Source organism: Nomascus leucogenys, chromosome 7b (genome assembly GCF_006542625.1).
Source record: "Nomascus leucogenys isolate Asia chromosome 7b, Asia_NLE_v1, whole genome shotgun sequence".
Lineage (NCBI taxonomy): Eukaryota > Metazoa > Chordata > Mammalia > Primates > Hylobatidae > Nomascus > Nomascus leucogenys.
Genome location: NC_044387.1, coordinates 79578443 through 79595593, shown reverse-complemented (window position 1 = coordinate 79595593; position 17151 = coordinate 79578443). Strand labels below are relative to the sequence as shown.

Here is a 17151-nt window from a genome sequence, read left to right as displayed (position 1 = left end):
GTTCAGCTAATTGGTCCATGGTTATAGCTTTAATTTCTTCATCTGTTGTCAGGAGAAATCAGCTTTTGAAGTGGGTGGAAAACTATGAAGTTTTTAATATGGATCAATAGGATGTCATAATGGTCTGATTAATAGAGATCGGCAGTGATTTTGGAAACCTGCTTTACATTTCATGTCTCTTACACAGAGAACAGGAAAATTTAACAGATTCCCATCCCCGCGTTTCACAAGTATTTGATTGTATACTTGTATTTTTAAAAATTACGAATTCTAATTTTTAAAACCTGTGTGTTAACGTCATCAGTCAAGTCCTGCTCAGGACCACATTTTCCATGACTACTACAGACTGACCACACCCTTCTCTGAATTTCTTTTTCAGTGATAGGTGGCATCACCCAGCTTTGCTGTAGTTATTCAGTGCATAAGACTCTTTTCTTAGCTAGATTATAAGCTTTCTGAGGACTGGGCCAAGCTTTCTCTCCTTCTGCCACCTCCTCATGCATCAACACAATATCACACATATACTAAGCACTTACTATAAATTTTAAACAGCTATAATCATTAATCATTTGAATTGCACAAAATTCTAGGTTTTTAATCTTTTGTCAGCATTTGAATGTATATTATTCATATTTTTACTTTATCTTAGCCAAAAGGCCAAGAAGCAATATTATTCATATTTATATACAAATTACAAAGCATTGTAAAAGCTAAATTTCTTTGTTCCAACTCTCTTTTTTCTAATAGAATAGACTATTTCTCTTTCCTTGATCTAGTAAGTCTTGAAACTTTTATATGACATATGCAAAGGCATTAGGACAGACGCTCAGAAAGTTGCACCAGCATTTCTTCTTTTTGCTTTTCAAAAGGGAGGAAGTTATATTGAATTAAATTTTATTTCTAAATGCTTTGCTGTGCCTGAATATAATTCTTTCCAAATATAAACTTATTATCTGTATTTTAAAAACTGAACTAGTCCTGCAATAATGTAATGCTATCCTAAAATATGTTGCTTAGAGGTCTGCACATGACTGGTTTGCATGAGGCACTGGATTTTTCCTTTCCTTCAGTAAAGGAATTGTTTTCATAACATGCAAACACACACATATATTCATTTATTCACAAATATTTACTGTGTGTTAGGACACAGGCATTCCTTGCATTTGTTTATTAGCCAAGGAAGGGAAAGAGACAGAGGCAAAATAAATCTGGGAGTTTCCAATTCTGCTAATTTAGAGTCAGTTAACATCTGACGATATTGTTAAATTATTTACAGTCTTGCAGGACTTATGAAACCCCAAAGCTGATTTTCCTGTAATTCAGTAAAAATGTAATTTTATTACCATCACTGTAATTATAACACATGGAAAAAATTAAGTTGCAATGCATAATGAAAATTTAAGAGTTATGGAAAGGTAGATATAAATCAAGCTTGTCCAACCAGTGGCCCACAGGCTGCATGCAGCCTAGAACGGCTTCGAATGTGACCCAACACAAATTTGTAAGCTTCCTTAAAACGTGAAATATTTTTGAATTATTTTTTTTTTTAGCTCATCAGCTACGGTTAGTGTTAGTGTATTTTATGTGTGGCCTGAGATAATTCTTCTTCCAACGTAACCCAGGGAAGCCAAAAGATTGGAATCCCTGACATAAATGATGAAATACCCATCTGACACATTGGAAAAGCCAATATGGAGAAAAAGCATAAAATGCAGACTTTCAGGCTAGTGGCTGAGAGACTGACAGCACATCATGGCAGCATGGTAAGTGTGTGTGTTTAAATTTGTTTCAGGAGGAATACATCCACCTACAGTGAGTGGCATTTGGGGATGCAATTTTTTTTTTTGAGACAGAGTCTCGCCCTGTCGCCCAGCCTGGAGTGCAGTGGTGCGATCTCAGCTCACTGCAACCTCTGCCTCCTGGGTTCAAGCGATTCTTCTGCCTCAGCCTCCCGAGTCGCTGAGACTATAGGCGCCAGCCACCACACCCAGCTAATTTTGTATTTTTAGTAGAGACGGAGTTTGACCATGTTGGCCAGGCTGGTCTCCATTTCCTGACCTTGTGATCCGCCCACTTCGGCCTCCCAAAGTGCTGAGATTACAGGCGTGAGACACCGCACCTGGCCCTGGGCTGCATATTAAAACACGAATGGTTTAATGTCGGAGTGTTTTTCTCATTCTTTTCTTTTATAAACATAACAGAATTTACCTTTTAACTATTTTAAAGTGGACAATCCTGTGGCATTAAGTATATTCACATTGCTTGCAACTATCACCTCTTCCATCTCCAGAATTTTGTTATCCTGTAAAACTGAACCTCTGTACCTATTAAACACTCACTCTCCATTCTCCCCTTCCCCTAGCCTCTGGCAACCACTACTCTACTCTCTGTCCCAGTAAATTTACTCAGGACCTCATTAAGTGAAATCATGCAGTATTTGTCTTTTTGTGACTGGCTTATTGGACTTAATAGTATGTCCTCAAGCTTCATTTAAATCACAGCATGTGTCTCAATTTCCTTCCCTTTTAAGACTAAATAATATTGCATCGTATGTTGTTACGATCTGAATTTTTATTTCCACCCTCCCAATTCATATGTTGAAGCCCCAACCCCTCAGTGTGACCGTACTTGGAGGCCAGCCCTTTAGAAGGTAACTGAGGTTAAATGAGGTGCTAAAATAATCTCATAAAACTGGTATCCTTATAAGAAGAGGAAGGGGCATCAGGCCTTCCTCTCTCTGTCTTCACCTGCAGAGAGGAAAAGCCATTTGAGGACATGACAGGAAGGTGGGCTCCTACCAGCCAGGAAGAGGGGCTCACCAGTCACCAACCCTAACAGCACCTTGATTTTAGATTTCAGGCTCCATAACTGTGAGAAGATAAATTTCTGTTGTTTAAGGCACCCGGTCTGTGGTATTTTCTTATGGCAGCCCTAGGGAACTGATACATACGTATACGCCACACCTGAGTTGCCTCTGTACCTGTTGGCTATTGTGAATAATGCTGCTATAAACATGTGTGTACAAATACCTGAGTCCCTGCTTTCACTTCTTTTGGGTATATACCCAGAACTGGGATGTCTGGACCTCATGGTATTTCTCTGTTTAAGTTTTTGAGGAATCACCATACCTTTTCCCACAGCAGCTGCACCATTTTACATGTTCACCAGCAACATACAGTGTTCCCATTTCACTTTATTTCTCATTTTTAAAACATTTAAATATACTTTGGTTACTGTGAAGAACCTGTGGCCACTGGGGAATGATTGCAGACGTGGGACTGTTGACAACATATTCAAACCTGTAAAGTTAATTTGCTTTCCTGTAAGCAGTGATGCAACAAATACACAACACTGCTTTTGAAGTGGAAATCTAATTAAGCAGGATCCTCAGTGCCATTTTGTATAGCATAACTTGATCAAAAATTGGCCAGGTGCAGTGGCTCATGCCTAGAATCCCTGCAATTTGGGAGGCCGAGGTGGGAGGATCATTTGAGCCCAGGAGTTTGAGACCAGCCTGAGGAACATAGAGAAACCTCATCTCTACAGAAGCAAAAAAAATTTAGCTGGGCATGGTGTTGAGGGCCTGTAGTCCCAGCTACTCGGGAAGCTGAGGTGGGAGGATCATTTGAGCCCATGAGATCGAGGCTGCAGTGAGTCGTGATGGCACCACTGCACTCCAGAGTGGATGACAGAGTGAGATCCTCTTAAAAAAAAAATTATTTCAACATACTGTGGTGATAGGTTAGCTAAGGTTATTCATGTTAAAAATGCTGCCACTCCTTCCCTAGCAGTGTTCTCACCATGTCTATTGAAAACACATTTTCTAATCTTTCCTCTCTGGGTGCTGTGAAGGTATCAGATCAGGTATCATCTCAGCCCACATCCTCTGAATTGAATTATGGTATTTTCGATCATGATGTTATTTGTTTTCAACTCCACATTACACGTAATCATGTAGCTCATAAATTAAGTTTAGGAATATATTTCTTCACATAGCCCATGATCTCTAAGTGCCAATACTCTGTGCTAAGTAAGATATCTTAAAATTTTGTTTTAATAGAGGTAGGGTCTCACTATGTTGCCCTGGTTGGTCTTGAACTCCTGGGCTCAAGTGATCCTCCTACCTCAGACTTCCAAGTCCTGGAACTACTGTTCTTGGTTTTAAATTTTTTCTTTATAATTATTTTCAATTTTTATAGATCTAAGAAGCCATTTGAGGAATAACGTTTTTTTTTTGAGACGGAGTCTTGCTCTGTCACCCAGGCTAGAGTGCAATTGTGTGATCTTGGCTCACTGCAACCTCTGCCTTCTGGGTTCAAGTGATTCTCCTGCCTCAGCCTTCTGAGTATTACAGGTGCACACCACCACTCCTGGCTACTTTTTGTATTTTTTTAGTAGAGACGGGGTTTCACTGTGTTGGCCAGGCTGGTCTCAAACTCCTTACCTCAGGTAATCCACCCACCCTGGCCTCCCAAAGTGCTGGGATTACAGGCGTGAGCCACCATGCCTGGTAGGAATAATTTTTTTTTTTTTTTGAGATGAAGTTTCAATCTTGTTGCCCAGGCTGGAGTGCAATGGTGCAATCTTGGCTCAACACAACCTCCGCCTCCCAGGTTCAAGCAATTCTCCTGCCTCAGCCTCCCGAGTAGCTGGGATAACAGGCATGTGCCACCATGCCCGGCTAATTTTTGTATTTTCAGTAGAGACAGGGTTTCTCCATGTTAGTCAGGCTGGTCTTGAACTGCCAACCTCAGGTGATCCACTCTACCTTGGCCTCCCAAAGTGCTGGGATTACAGGCATGAGCCACTGCGCCCCGCCAGAATAATTTTTATAAGCATTAATTAACCCAGAGAAAATTACAAAACCCTAAATATTGTAATAGTGGTTTTCAGTATGGCATCACCGCTCTCTAAATACTTCAATTAATCCAAGATCATGATAAAAGCTTTTAATTACTGTATACTATTCTTTAACTACCTCCTTTGGCACACATCAAAGAATGGGGATTTGTATTTCAAATATTTAATACCCGTTGGGCATTCTAAATGTTCCCTAAGAATTATTTAGAATGATTACATTTTCATTTTTCAGGCTACTTCAGTTGAAAGACAGATTGAAGTAAAATTGGCAAGTGCAAGTCAATATTTAACTGGTACTTCACTTGGACATTTTATTCTAGTTTCAAGCTTTGAGGTAAATAATTGAGTGAGGGAGGGGAACAGGAATCAGCTCTGTTTTGTTCAACAGTTTCCTCAGGATTTTACACAAAGAGAGACGTCATGTCGTTACATTTGCTGAACATATAAACCTAGGAAGAAGAGAGAGTAAAATTCGATGACAATTTGGACTGTAAAAGATGTTACTATTTTAGAATTGGGGCTGAAACTCACAAAGTTATAACTAGGACTAAATATGAAGCTTGCACTTAGAGTTTAAAAATCAACAATCCAAGTGGAGGATAGGTGAGACATTATGCAATAGGTTGGTGAAGAGCGTGGAGCTGACTGCAGACTGGAGATGTGCCCAGAGGTTAGCTCAGTTGCCAACAAAGCTGACACAATAACAGGCTGCATTAACAGAGAGCTGTGTTCCAGAAACAAACGCTGCCCCGATTGGGCCACATGGTAGCATTATTTTTGGTTATGCGTGCCACATTTTAAGCCAGATGTTAATAAATTGAAGAGCATCAAGAGGCAGAGTGGTGCAGAGCCTGGGAATGTTGTTACGTGAACGCCTGAAAGAAGTCGGGAAGCCTAATTTGCAAAAGAGCCTAAAGTGACCCTTTCCTGGGATCTGATGGGCTATTTCAATGAGACAGGGATTCTTTACCAGAATTCAGAATTCAGACTACTGTGTGACTGTTACAGGAAGGCAGATTTTAGTTCAATGTATGGAAGAATAATTAGACCTGTCCAAAAATAGAATGTGCTTTTGTTACTGGAAGTATTTTCTCAGTTAGATGAACACGTGCTGTGAAGGGGAGCCCACATAGAGTGCAAGGTCGTACCTGCTGACCTCTGAAGGCTGCACCAATCCAAAGCTCCCTTAGAACATACTGGAAACCATGTATCTCTGCCAATACTGTGTATGGTATAACTGAATTTAGGGCTGTATTTATGTGATTTTCAAACAACCAACCAGCCATACAAAGTAGATTAACAATGTGTCCACTAATATATCAGGGCATATATTTATTTCAGCACAGGGATTTTGCCCATGGCCTCTGCTGCAGAAGCAACCAGAAATCACAAGCAGTAGTTTTTGTTTTTTGTTTTTGTTTTTTTGTGACAAAGTCTCCTCTGTCATCCAGGCTGGAGCACAATGGCGCAATCACAACTCACTGCAGCTTCCACCTCCCAACCTCCTGGACTCAAGTGATCCGCTCACCTCAGCCTCCCAAATAGCTAGGACTACAGGCATGCACGACTGTGTCCGGATAATTTTTGTAATTTTGCATTTTTCTTTTTAACAGAGATGAGGTTTTGCCATATTGTCCAGGCTAGTCTCAAACCCCTGGGCCCAAGGGATCTGCCCACCATGGCCTCCCAAAGTGCTAGGATTACAGGCATGAGTCGCTAAGCCAAGCCAGTAGAACTCTTAACTAACCCTTATTAGAGCCTCTCAATAGCAACTGAAACATGGGGACATTTGAAGATAAGATTACCTTTCCATGCAAAAGAGCAGCAGCTTGGTGTCCTCTGTTGATTCTAGGAATATATAAATTGCAATTTCAGAGTCCATAATTAGATGCTTTGAAGAATGAGAATACCAACATTGCTAGTCTTGGTACATTAATTAATAAATGTTAGAAGTTACTTGGCACTTCTTCCCCTTCAGAAACAACAGCAAGAGCATAGGGCAGGGGTCCTCAAACATTATGCATCAAAATCACTTGGAGGGATTATTAAGACAGATTGCTAAGCCTCATTTTCATGATTTCTGTTTTAGGAGATATGAGGTGGGCCCTGAGATTTTGCATTTTTAATAAGTTCCCCAATGACGCTTATGCTGTTGGTCAGGGGATCACATTTGCAGAACCATTGGTATAATGAATGAATGAACACTGTATGAGAAGCCATGCTATAAGTATTTATGTGAGTGGTGTGTGGGAGCCTGTTTGTACCTTCTTGAGAGAACCAATTATTAGCATCTCTTTCCAACTTTGCATTCAGTGACATCACACAATAGTTTGACATTGACCATGTTGGAAATGTTTATACCATAGATACTGGTAAATGCTAAAACCATAGCTTTTTCTCTTGAGAGCCCAGTAAACCACTGCTATAGACTCAAAGCAGAATGAAAATATTGGATGATCGAATGTCTAATGCAATGTTTCTCAAATGCACTTCATTCATGGTTTTACTTAATGCTTCTTGAGTCCTGGCTACATAACCACAGCAATATTTTTTTCAATTATAATGTGTTAAAAGAGCTTAACAGGAATGGAATTCATGAAATGAAGTGTATTCTTGGATTAAAAAGACAATGCAATATTGTTTTATTTACTAATTATTTAAGAATAGTCAACATCTGATCCACTTTATAAATGTGTATTAAAATTATAACATGAAAATGAACATAGTGATCATTAAATATATGTTCAACACTAGTTCATCATCATCTAACATTTACCAGCTGCTTAAAATGGGCACTGTCATAATTCTTTACATGAGTTATCTCAATTTTTTTTTTCTTTTGAGACGGAGTCTTGTTCTGTCGCCCAGGCTGGAGTGCAGTGGCATGATCTTGGTTCACTGCAAACTCCGCCTCCCGGGTTCAAGCGATTCTCCTGCCTTAGCCTCCTGAGTTGCTAGGATTATAGGCTGTGCCACCACACCTGACCAATTTTTGCATTTTTAGTAGAGATGGGGTTTCACTATATTGGTCAGGCTGGTCTCAAACCCCTGACCTCAGGTGATCTACCCGCCTTGGCCTCCCAAAGTGCTGGGATTACAGGCATGAGCCACCATGCCTGACCGAATTATCTCAATTCTTACAAAAGTCTGTGATGTAGATATGTTATCCCCCACCTTACAGATAAAATCTGAGTCACAGTAACAGGTATATGAAACTGAGGTATCGATATGTATATGAAAGAGGCTGGCATGTATCAGATGATCTCATAGGTAATGTCCTGGAAACCTCACATGTATGATTTCTTTTTAAAAATTTTGTACTGTATCTACTTATTTATTTTAGAGAGAGTTCTCAGTATGTTGCCCAGGCTGGACTTGAGCTCCTAGGCTCAAGAAATCCTCCCACCCCAGCCTCCCAAGTAGCTGGGACTACAGGCGCATGCCATTGTGTCAGGTGAAATATACCATTTCTTAAAGACACTTTGCTGATAACTACATTGTTATTCTGTAATTACCATATTCTTTTTTTTTCACCACACAACATATAGGTCATTTATTTTCCTTCTAGTCCTGGGTTCAGTGCATAGATGGCTTCTCTTCACCCTTTGGGTTGACAATTTTCTCCGGGTTGCTGCTGCTGATATGATAAACCTCAGCGTAGAAGGCTCTGAAGTCCAGCACCATGGCCCTGAGCTCCCCATAGGCTGCCTCATCTCACTGGTGCACCAAGACCTGGTAGTCCATTACATGAGTCTCCTTAGAGGCCTTGGCCACGGCATCCTGACATTCTGAGAAGTACTTGGAAATGGTTGTCTGGAAAGCTTCCACTTTGCTCTTGATGGCATTCACCCTCTCCAGCACCTTCCCCTGGATTGCTACTCCAAAATCATTTCCAACTTCAATCTTGAGGATCAGGTGCTGGATCCATGTGATCACCAGAATGCATTTCTCTTTGAGACTACAGACTTCTGGCTTAACCAGGACAAGCAGGAACAGGACCTTCTCATTCCCAGGGAGAAATCCACACTTAGGGACTTCTTTCATCTCCTGCTTCTCTGTTTCCATCTCATCATCCTTGGGTGGAGGGCCTGGGATGAGATGTCCAATGGGGCCCAGAGTGAAGTCAGGTCAGCCACACTGAGGGAGCACTCTTGTGAGAGCTAATTCAGGTATATGATTTTCTGTGGCAAGAATCTGTAGAGGAATTCCTCAGCCTCCTGGAAAAGATTCTGCCTGAAATCTCCACCTGTTTGCAGGCCTCCCCTCTCAGGTGCACCCCACACGGCTTGGCCATATGCTGCTTCAGTCACTAGATCTCTGGCCTCCTAATTACCATATTCTTAAATATATTTTAAATACATTTTAGAAGAAAATACTGCCGGCATCAAAACTTTCACAGAACAATATTAGAACAACACTGGCATTCTAGGGAAAACAATGTTAAACATTGGCTTAATGGTGTTAAACTGTAATAACTTGACCAATCCTAACCCTTCTCTTTTGAGCTTTGCCTCTCAAAGGGAGGAACTTCAGCCCTCGTTTGTGGTGGGTGGACATTATCAATGCTTGCCAATTTGACTCCCTGATTTCTATGCTTCCCTGAGGTTGTCCTACCTGTGTCTGACATGTTTTAAATTTATATATTATTAGTAAGTTATTGGCAATCTATGATTGCTCTGACTTTAAAACCTCTGTCTTTAAGTTTCTTTTGTATCTCTTTGATACAACCAGGATGCATCCTGGGGATTTCTATCTGTCACCAATTAGTATCATCTTCAATTCAGCTTTTTCATGTTCAGCATTTTGTTCAAAGCCGTAATATGACCAAAAATGAGTATTAGGTTGAATGAAAACCTTGGAAACTTGGCTGTCAGCATGTACAACATATCCTGTAGGGAGTGTAATCTCACTTTAAAAGGGATCCAACTGTGAGCAATTAGCTATAGAAAGCTGGGGGCAGGTTTCAGGGATGAGTAACAAGATGAACTTTACATTGCATTGGCAGGGTGTGGTACATTTTCCCACAGGTTAAAGCCACTAGCTTTTCATCTTGCGTAAACATGGTTGCTTAAAATGGTTTCACTTTGGACTTCTGAATGACCCTTCTATACTGCTTCTGTCTGACTCTTCAGCCAGTTATGTACACTAAAAACCTCTCCCTCTCTAACAAATATTGCAACAAGCTTTCCAAATCTTAATGAGCCACAATTATAATTATCCACCAGCTTTAAGTATTGTAGAATTTCATAAGTTTCTAAACATCAGACCAACACTGTTCAACAGAAACATTTTCTAGCAGCCACATTAAAAAATTAAAAGAAGGTCAGGTGCGGTGGCTCACGCCTGTAATCCCAGCCTTTGGGAGGCCAAGGCAGGTGGATCACTTGAAGTCAGAAGTTCAAGACCAGCCTGGCCAACATGGCGAAACTCTGTCTCTACTAAAAATACAAAAATCAGCTGGGTGTGGTGGTGCACACCCATAGTCCCAGCTACTCGGGAGACTAAGGCAAGAGAATCACTCGAACCTGGGAAATGGAGGTTACAGTGAGCCAAGATTGCACCACTGCCCTCCAGCCTGGGCAACAGAGTGAAACTCTCTCTTAAAAAAAAAATTAAAACAGATAAAAATAATAATATATTTTGTTTAATCCAATAAATCCAAAGTTATTTCAATATGAAATCAATATTGAAAGTTATTATCAAAATGTTTACATTTTTTCTTTTGTACCAAGTACATGAAATCTGGGTGTGTACTTTTGACTTATAGCACTTCTCAGTTTGGGCTAGCCACAATAACACATGTGGCTAGTGGCTGCTCCATCGGAAAGTATAGCTGTAGACTTGTTAAAACTCAGATTAATATTATCTTGGAACACCCATATATCCAAACACCCTAGTTGATGGTTTTTTGTTGTTGTTGTTATCGTTTTGTTTTGAGATGGAGTTTCCCTCTTGTTGCCCAGGCTGCAGTGCAATGGCGTGATCTCGGCTCACTGCAACTTTTGCCTCCCAGGGTTAAGCAATTATCCTGCCCCAGCCTCCTGAGTAGCTGGGATTACAGACGCCCACCACCACGCCCGGCTAATTTTTATATTTTTAGTAGAGATGGGGTTTCACCATGTTGGCCAGGCTGGTTGATTTTTTTTTTTTTTTTTTTTTTTTGAGACAGAGTCTCACTCTGTCACCCAGGCTGGAGTGTAATGGCGCGATCTCGGCTCACTGCAACCTCCACCTCCTGGGTTCAAGGGATTCTCCTGCCTCAGCCTCTTGAGCAGCTGGGATTACAGGCTTGTTGCCACCATGCCCGGCTAATTTTTGTATTTTTAGTAAAGATGGGGTTTCACCATGTTGGTCAGGCTGATCTCGAACTCCTGACCTTGTGATCCGCTCGCCTCGGCCTCCCAAAGTGCTGGGATTACAGGCGTGAGCCACCGTGTCTGGCCAATGGTTTTTTAAAACTAAGTTTCTGGAAGGAGGTATTAAACAGCCTGGGCAACAAGAGCAAAACTCCATCTCAAAACAAACAAACAAACAAAACCACTCTTGACCTGGTAGTTTTAATACCAGGTCATATAATTAATAGGATGAATAATAATGAATTAATTATGGTAAAAAAACAGCTTGACACTTACTGTGTATTAATAAAAGTGAGGAAATTTATTGAAATTGTGACCCAGTGCAAAAATAGAACAACCATGTTAGGTGCCAGAATTCCCATTATTATTTATAATCAGGTAGAGTCTACCCAGGCTAGGAATCTAGGAACTCATAGAGTGGTTCTTGATTATTTTAACATTTAACAAAAAACTAATGAATACATCATGCCTGTAATCCCAGCACTTTGGGAGGCCAAGGCAGGCGGATTACCTGAAGTCAGGAGTTCGAGACAATCCTGGCCAACATGGCAAAACCCCGTCTCTACTAAAAATACAAAAATTAGTAGGGCATGGTGGCATGGGCCTGTAATCACAGCTAATCAGGAGGCTGACACAGGAGAATTGCTTGAACCTGGGAGGCGGAGGTTGCAGTGAGCTGAGATTGCACCACTGCACTCCAGCCTGGGCAACAGAGTGAGAATCCATCTCAAAAAAAAAAAAAAAAAAAGAAAGAACACAGAGTAGCTTCAGATAATCTCTGGTTCCTCTTCAAAATGGACTCAGCTTGGCCTGGGCAACACGGCAAAACCTTGTCTCTACCAAAAATACAATAAAAAATTAGCCGGGTGTGTTGGCACACAGCTGTGGTCCCAGCTACTTGGGAGACAGAGGTGGAAGGATCACTTGAGCCCAGGAGGTAGAGGTTGCAGTGATCCAAGATTGCGCCACTGTGCTGCAGCCTGGGTAACAGCGAGACCCCAACTCAAAAAATAAAACAAAACAACAACAAAAAAAACCCAAAATAGACTCAGCTGGTGACGACTCGTCAAAAGTCTGTGAATCAGTCTAAGTTCCTCTTCTGTGTCCAACATTTTCTTATCTGGTCTAGGTTAGAATGTTCTTGTCCCCATCAGCATTCACAGAGCATTCTTATTTTTGCCTTTTAAGTCCTGGGGAATGGTAGTTTGAGCTACCATTCTGACCCTGTTAGCTGAATGGTTAGCATTTCTAGTAGCTGTGTTCTCTTTAAAGAGGAGTATTTTGCTGTCTCCCTTGATAATGGGAAGGAGATTTTAAGCCCTCTTTTGTGGAATAAAAAATGTCTTTCTTTTTTAGAGTGAAATGAAATCTGATCTCTTTCATCTCTTTGGCACCATGACACTTCCTGTGTAAAATCATTAAACATTTCTCACAAGGGTAGTTCAGGTCATTGAATTTAATTATCTGAGGCACCGTACTGTACAGCCTACAATAGCATTAGCATAGTAGAAGATACAGACATGAGGAAAGGTGATGGAAATAACAGAAGTGGTTAGAAGGTACATAGTATGGTGATAATAGCTATCATCAGGCATCTATTATGTGTCCGGTATAGGACTAGACATGCCTCACATATGCTACATACAATACCTTACTTAATTCTTACAAAAAATATATGAGGTTGTTAGATGTGGTTTTATTTTTCAGATAAAGAAACTGAGCCTGAGAGATGATATTTTGAAGAAGGTTATGAGCCTGTTATGAAATAGGGTTCAGCTGGAGTATGGCCCATTCTCTTTTCTACACATCATGCTGTCTCCCAATAAAGCAAAACAAATGAAAAAGGAAATGATGTGCTGTAAACCAATTGTGAACCACAAGAAACATTGAATGAAAGGTCACAGGGTGAATTACACAGAAAGTGGTATAAACTTGGCAGGGAGAAATAAAATATTTTATCATTTCCCTGTATAGCACAGAGGGGAGGAAAAAATGAAAGGAACAGCAAAAACAATGGTTTCCTGAGGTGATCATAAATGTGCTTCCACAGAAAATGACGTTTTAGAGGAACAGTGGAAATTGAAGAAGCAGGAAGGACTGAATATATGGAAGTGATAGACAAGAATGATTAGGAGACCAGAGAGAGAGAAAAAAAGTAATTCAGGTAGCCATCATAGCACTGTCTTTCAAACTTTTCTGACTGCAGTCCACAGTAAGAAATATATTTCACATAGGGACCCAGTTAACAACACTGCGTGTGTGTGTGTGTATGTGTGTGTGTGTGTGTGTGTTTAGTGATATGTATCATTAAAACAAAGATGCAAAAGCAATTTAGTGAAAAGCGATAGTCTTTTACAAATGGTGCCAAAATAACTGGATATCCATATACAAAAACAATTGAACTTCATATCTCTTCTTATATACAAAAGTGGACTTGAAATGGGACATGGACCTATATGTATAAACCTAAAACTATAAAACTTCTAAAAGAAAACATAGGAGAAAAACTTTGTGATCTTAGATTAGACAAAGATTATTTAGGCTGGGCACAGTAGCTCATGCTTGAGGCCAGGAGTTGAGACCGACCTGGGCAACATAATGAGATCCCATTTCTACAAAAAATAATTTTTTTAACAAAATAATTTGTAGATATAACACCTATGGTATGATCCATTAAAGAATAAATTAATAAAGTAAACTTTATCAAGATTAAAAACTTCACAAGACACTTTAAAAAATGAAACTACGAGCACAGATTAGAAGAAAATATTTGCAAGGTACATATCTGATAAAGGACTTGTATTCAGAGCATATAAAATACCCTTGGTCTAATATCCAGCATCTATAAGGAACACAAACAAATTTACAAGAAAAAAACAAACAACCCCATTAAAAAGTGGGCAAGTGATAAGGATACTTTTCTAAAGAAGACATACATGTGGCCAAGAAGCATATGAAAAACACTGATCATTAGAGAAATGCAAATCAAAACCACAAAAACACCAGTCAGAATGGCTATTATTAAAAAGTCAAAAAATAACAGATGCTGGCAAGTTTGCAGAGCAAAGGGAACACTTGTTGGAGTGTAAATTAGTTCAACCATTGTGGAAAGCAGGGTGGCACTTCCTCAAAGAGCTAAAAACAGAACTGCCATTTGATGCAGCAATCCCATTACTGAGTATAAAACCAGTGGAATATAAATTAATATATTATAAAGACACGTGCACACAAATGTTCATCGCAGCACTACTCACAATAGCAAAGACATTGAATCAACCTAAATGCCCATTAATGATAGATTGAATAAAGAAAACATGGTACATATACAACATTGAATACTATGCAGCCATAAGAAAGAGTGAGATCATGTCTTTTGTGGGAACATGGATGGAACTGGAGGCCATTAGCCTTAGCAAACTAATGCAGGAATAGAAAACCAAATACTGCATCTTCTCACTTATAAGTGGGAGCTAAATGATGACAACTCACAGACACAAAGAAGAGAACAATACCCTCTACTTGAGGGTAGAGGATGGGAGGAGGGAGAGGAGCAGAAAAAGTAACTATTGGGTACTAGGCTTAGTACCTGGGTGACAAGATAATCTGTACAACAAACCACCATGACATGAGTTCACCTATATAACAAAGTTGAACATGTACCCCTAAACCTAAAATAAAAGTTTTTTAAAAAGCTCAACTCTCTCAATAAGAAGACGAGGCAATTAAGAAATGGGCAAAAGATTTGAACACTTCACTAAAGAAAATATACGGATAGCAAATAAGCAAAAGATCCGCTATACGATTAGTCATTAGAGATTGCAAATGAAAACTGCAATGAGGTATCACTACATACCTATTAGAATGTACCAATTAAGAAGACCAAGTGTTGGCAAAGATGTGGAGAAAATAGAACTCTCATACACTGCTAGTGGGAATGTAAAAATGACACAACTACTGTTGAAGCAATTTGGAAGTTCCTTTACAAATTAATACATCTACCATATGATCCAGCCATTCCACTTCTAGTTTTTTACCCAAGATAAATGAAAACAAATGTCCGTAAAAAGATTTATACACAAATGTTCATAGCAGCTTTATACAGCCCCAAATTGAAAAGAACCCCAAAGTCCATCAACAGGTAAATGTTACATATCTGTACAATAGAATATTACTCAGCAATAAAAAGGAATAAACTATTGTTACATGTTATAATTCGGATGATCTCAAAATAATTATGCTTAGTGTAGGGAGCCAGACAAGCCAGGCACGGTGGCTCACACCTGTAGTCCCAGCACTTTGGGTTGGCTGGGTCACTTGAGGTCAGGAGTTGGAGACCAGCTTGGCCAACATGGTGAAACCCTATCTCTACTAAAAATACAAAAACTAGCCGGGCATGGTGGCGTGCGCCTGTAATCTCAGCTACTAGGGAGGCTGAGGCAAGAGAATACTTGAATCTAGGAGGCGGAGGTTGCAGTGAGCGGAGATTGCGCCACTGCACTCCAGCCTGGGCAACAGAGCAAGACTCCCTCTCAAAAAAAAAAAAACCACAAAAAAGAAGAAGAAGCCAGACAAAAGAGAGTGCATACTGTATGATTCGATGTCATTTACATCAAATTCTAGAAATCGCAAACTAATCTATAGTGACAGAAAGCAGAAAAGTGATTGCCTAGGTATGGGAAAAATGACAGATAAGTTCTTGATCCTAACCGTAGTGAGAATCCATGGATAGAGCTGTTCGATTTCGCAAATAAAAACATGGAGTGGCCAGTTAAATTTGAATTTCAGATGAATAAATTTTTTTGGTATGAATATGTACCATGCAAATGTTTGGGACATACTTATACTAAAAACGATTCATTGTTTATCTGAAATCCAAATTTAACTGGGCATTTTGTACTTTAAATCTGACAACCCTGTTCATGTGTGTACATATATGTAAAAATGTACAGATGTATGCTTAAAATATGTGTAATTTACTGTATGTCAATTACATCTCAATAAAGCTGGTTTAAAAAAAAAAAAAGAAAGAAATTGAAGTTAACCAAGGAAGATGAAATGACTTTCCCAAGTTCTCTATGCCAGTGGCAGCAAGGTCAAAACCAAAATCTTAATTGCCATTTTTCCCTGTTCAAGTGCTCTTTCTATTATACCAAGTAGGTTCTAAAAAAAAAATGTTTATTTACAGGGATGGAAAAATAAATCCTCAAAGTAAGAATATTCAGATAAAGAAATTTAATTTGTAAATCTTTACTGTCATGTGGCTTTACCCACCTAATATTTCACCTGTTTATAAATCCATTTTACAAGCTAAGTCCTGCAGCATAGTGAAATCCATTTCTGGAATGAATAAGGAGTCACTTTATTTCAGGCTTCTCAATGATCAGGAAGCACAGCCAGTTCCCTGGGTGTCTTAAGTAGAGAAGGGCAAAGGTTTTACAAAGAGGTACCAAAAAATGTAAAGATTATCTATCTGTTGATTACAGCTTACTTGCTTTACGCAATTAAATATTTCTCAATAATCCAGATAGCAGGTTTACATGTTTTTCTTACAGCATACTTTTAGGTATTTTCCCTTTATTATATATTTACAAGGTTGAGAAATACCACTTACTGATCTAAATTGCCCTGGCCTAAATTGAAGTCACTTACTGCCATCTAGAAATAGACAAGCCCTTCCTAATGTACTGTTTATCTAGGGAATTGCCACATTTCATCCAGGCTAAATGTGTCATTTTCATAAATCACATTTAACTTGTCTGTAATTGTGATACTCTTTGCTATCAATGCCTACATTTAAAGTGGTAAGTTTCTTTTCTCTTTTTGAAGCAAAGCTACTATTAAGTCAATGGTTTTATTTTATTTTAATTTTTTTTTGAGACAGGGTCTCACTCTGTCTCCCAGCTAGAGTGCAGTGGCACGATCTTGGCTCACTGCA

The 17151-nt window shown here is 39.5% G+C and overlaps 1 protein-coding gene and 1 pseudogene across 1 annotated transcript in view; one reads left to right on the top strand and one right to left on the bottom strand.

Annotated features, from left to right (window-relative positions):
- The window catches only part of C7BH4orf45 (chromosome 7b C4orf45 homolog), a 143156-nt gene that overhangs the window by 18864 nt on the left and 107141 nt on the right, over window positions 1-17151 (top strand). The window lies entirely within an intron of this gene.
- LOC100596516 lies at window positions 8437-9154 on the bottom strand (annotated as a pseudogene).